The following is a 4,463-nucleotide window of genomic DNA, read 5'->3' as shown; positions in this document are numbered from 1 at the left end:
AACAACCTGTACGCTTAGCATACAGCTGAGTGCGCCCCGCGTACTCGGTCAGGGGGGGAGTTTTACTTATTGGGCTTTGGTGTGGGCAATCTATTGGGCTTATTTGTCTTGGTCCGTGTTGGGCCATTAGGTTTTGGTCTAATAGCGATTTTGAGAAGGTCCTCGAAGGTATTTGGGCCCAATTTGGAAAATTGGACCATGATTTGGGCCACGAGTAGTTTTTGGTATTTTGGGCTTGAGTGTTTAAGTTATTAATGGGTCATCGAAATGCAAAGTGTTTTGGACTATAAAGAATGTTTGGGCCTTAAGGTAAGGCCCATGTAAAGGGCTTGTGCCCAATTTGGAAAATTGGGCCATTGGTTTATTAATTGGCCTTCGGGCCTTTCAGATTGTAGTATGGTTCATGGATTTGGACAAGGATAGGTTAGGGGTAAAATGGTCTTTTTACCCCAGGTATAGAGTTGTGGTTATGGATTGGAACCCAACTGTTAATTGGTTGTTGTTTTGTTATTGATAGTTTGGGGATCTGTCAATCAGTAGCCAATGGTGTTCTATATGATTCAGTAGTATGAGGTGAGTCTTCTTGTTATATCCATGGGTCGAAGTCGCCAATGCTGACCCATTACGTGTTATGTGGCATGCTAGTTGTCTCTGTGATACTTGCATGGAAGACCCTCAGGGGATTCCGTGGCAAATGGAAATCAGACCATGGGGGGAGCCCATGGCATTCCAGGTAAAGACCATGGAGGGAGCCCATGACACACTAGATAAAGACCATGGCACCTATATGTATGTTGCATGATAATCTATGGTTGTAGGTTGTATGGTATTTTGGGGAACTCACTATGCTTTGTGCTTACGATTTTCAGTGTATGTTTCAGGTACTCTGGTTTTCGATTGGAAGAGCTTGGGATGATTGCAGAGCACACACCATATGTTTTCGTATTCTATGAATTACTCTGATTTGATGATGTTTTGCTAAATCTCGATTATTTAGGTCGTATAGGAAAGATTTGTAATAATGATTTATTACTCTAAAACAAAAAAATTTATAGCATGATTTTTGGGACGTTACACTTAGGATAAAAATACCATTTTACCCCTTACCTAGTTTGTGTCACACCCCAAAACCATGAACGGCGGAAACGTTCTGGGGCGGAGGACGTCATGTAATGTATCACAATAATGTAAAGTAGTAAACAAGCAACAACATCATCCATTGCATTAATAGTATAATTTTAATTACAAGTGTGTTCTGACATGTTTAATAGACACTAAAGTACAAATCAAAATGAAAGATGAGTCTTGAACGAGCTCCATCTTCTCTAAACCTTACATCGGTACTTGTCTATTGTTGACCTGAGGATACAAGTTATTTTGAAAGAGAGTATTAGCTTTAAAGCTGGTGAGATCATAAGTATTTTAGTGTCTGTATTTGTAAAAGTACTTGTAAGTATGCGAAGCGTCAGTATGTAAAAGTTTTGAACCTCCTAGAAAACCCTATGTTTCCTACTAATAGTAGCCTTCTACCAAGGCATCTAGTATTTGTGTGTGACTATTGTAAGAGGTTGTATTTTCCCAAATCTGACTATCATTAACCGAAAATATAGCTTTTTACATTGTCATGCATCGTGTAAATATTCACGAAGTGAATGTAATGGGAAAATACTATAGTATTGTAGTATTGTAATAAGTAACTACTGCTGTACTAACTACCTTAAACCAAGTGTAATTTAAATTACCATGTGATCGGCCTGTATCTTGCTACCGACTCTAGTAAAACGACGATGTAAGACGTCGTAAGAAATGACATTTGGCACCAGTAGACTTGCAAGTCCCACTGTAGCGAGCAACAAGGTGTAGGATAGTCAATCTAGTATAGATCTATACACAAACTCATACGCTCCCCAATTAAGGAGATTATGGATACAAAAATGGTCATGGCAGGTAGTGCCATGCCCCGTTTAGTGGCTCACATGACTGTATTAATGTATATGTAATGTATGTGGTAGTTGTATTGTGTGTTCTTTCTCTGTCTAGCATGTATTGTAATGAATTGTGTGTACTAGCTGTATTGAGTGTTCTCTCTCTATCTAGCATGTATAGTAATGTACTGTGTGTACTAGTTGTATTGAGTGTTCTCTCTCTCTATCTAGCATGTATAGTAATGTATTGTGTGTACTAGTTGTATTGAGTGTTCTCTCTCTATCTAGCATGTATAGTAATGTACTGTGTGTACTAGCTGTATTGTGTGTTCTCTCTCTATCTAGAAAGTAGTGACTCATGTATGAACTGACTCGTTGTATGATTTATTGTTCTAGTAATAGTATTAGTAACTTCCTAAACTACGCCTATTGTAGTTTACTAGTAATATGACTTGTACTTATGAACATGAACGTATACCCTTGCTACCCAAGGGGATTGAATTGACTGATAGAACTTTTATGTCTATATATGTACACATAATATATAACTAATATTTAGACGACCTTCGGACGGATAACTGATGCCCTAAAGCCACATCCCAACGAGGAAAAGGGGATAAAGCGAGCTAGCCTTCCTAAGTCCTTTAAACATTACTTATATAACTATACATACAAATGCATGCATTTGACAATATAAATGTATAAAAGAAGTTTTGTAAAACCATTGAAAAGTTTAGTAACTAAGGAAAGATGACTTGATGACAGTTTGTAAAATGGTTTGAAAGTAGTTTGTTTGATAAGAACAGTTTAAAGTATAAGGAAACCTTCGTTTGAAACATAGTTGCAACAGAGTTTGAAAAGAAACATCCAGTATGTAAGACATTTTGATAAAGAGTTTTTAAACAAATAAAAACGTTTTGGAAAGCCATTTGAAGAAATCTGTTTGGTAAAACAGTTAACGTATAGTAAATCCATTTACATGCTAGTTATTAATCACATGTGATTGATATAATAACTAAACATGATTCAACTTGTATCCCCCATAAAGTATTTATAAACATTTACAAAACATTTAAAAGGTGAATTAAGGGGTATGAACTCACCTGCAGTGAGCGGATCGGATGGAAGTGTCGGACAAGTGCTTGGTGTCAAGTGAAGACTTAGACACACACAATGATCCTAATAACATATGAAGACATATGTATATATAATTAGTGATTATAACACTAATTAAACATTTATAAACATCCTAATGTGAGGAAAACACTTTGGTCAAAGTGTTAGGAGGCTATCGGGTTGCAACAAAGGTGTGCAAGGCCTTATACGGGAGTTTATGGTCAATGGACCATGTTTGTTGGAGTTTACGGCCCAGGGGAGTTTACTCTTGGCCGTAAACTCTCAATTGGGTCACCAAATGAGGCTCAAAACTATTATAACTTAAGTGATTAAGTGTTCCAAGGCTTAAACAAGAGGTTGGGTGCGTTTAAGGTCCAATAATGGCCTTGTATGGTGTTTACGGTCTGGGGACCACTTCCCCATGAGTTTACGGCCGTAAAATCATGGTAAGAAGTACCATTTCGTGTATTGAAGTCCTTAGTTCAATGGTGTAAGGTTCTATGCTAATATCCAAGGCTTACTAAGGTGTTAAGGGCATCAAAACACCCTTTGGGGGTGTTTACGGTTTTGGGAGATCCCCAAACCGTAAACTCAAGTTCACGGGGGGGGGGGGGGGGGTTGGTGTTTTTCAAGTGCTAAACTCATCAAGTAAAGGATCTATGCTAGGTTCTAAGCATAAGAAAGGAGCTAGGTCACACTTTGACACCCATTTTAGGGTTTACGGCCTAAGAAGATCTTGGGCCATAAACACCTTGTTCTTGTGTTTCTTGGGTGATTTCCTTGATATATGGGCATGTAACAAGCTTTAATACACTATAGGATAAAAGTACTTACAATTGGGACGAAATCTGGAAGATCCTTGGGAGAGAAATCGGGTTTTCTCTACTTGAAATGGGAGAAATGAAGGAAAAATGGCTAAGTGCCATATATATAGTCCATGGAGTTTACGGTCCAAATACCATTTGGGCCGTAAACTCCAAACTCTTGGAGTTTTTGGAACTTTATTGATGCACAATCAACTCTTGGGCATTCTCTCTCCTGATATCTCCTAAAGTGCTAATCCAAAAAGCTTGAAAATTAGCAGAAACTGTTCTGACTTCTATTGAAGTGCAGGGTTGAACGGAATAGAAAATTTCGGGTTGTCACAGTTTGGCCCAAGACTAAGGCCCAAACTCACAATCTAAAAGGCCCAAAAACCAACTAACCATCCAAGGCCCAAACATGGCCCAATTTCCAAATTGGGCCCAAACCTTTACATGGGCCTTACTCCAAGGCCCACAAAATTTTCCTAGTCTAAACACTTACATTCAGATGGCCCAATAAGACCCCAAGCATCAAAGCCCAAAGGAATGGCCCAACCCGAAGATCCAAAATTGCAAAGCCCAACTGACTAAATGGCTTGTACGCAGCGCGTACAGACTT

Source organism: Lactuca sativa, chromosome 5 (assembly GCF_002870075.4).
Source record: "Lactuca sativa cultivar Salinas chromosome 5, Lsat_Salinas_v11, whole genome shotgun sequence".
NCBI classification, from domain to species: Eukaryota; Viridiplantae; Streptophyta; class Magnoliopsida; order Asterales; family Asteraceae; genus Lactuca; species Lactuca sativa.
Note: the sequence above shows the minus strand (reverse complement) of the source record.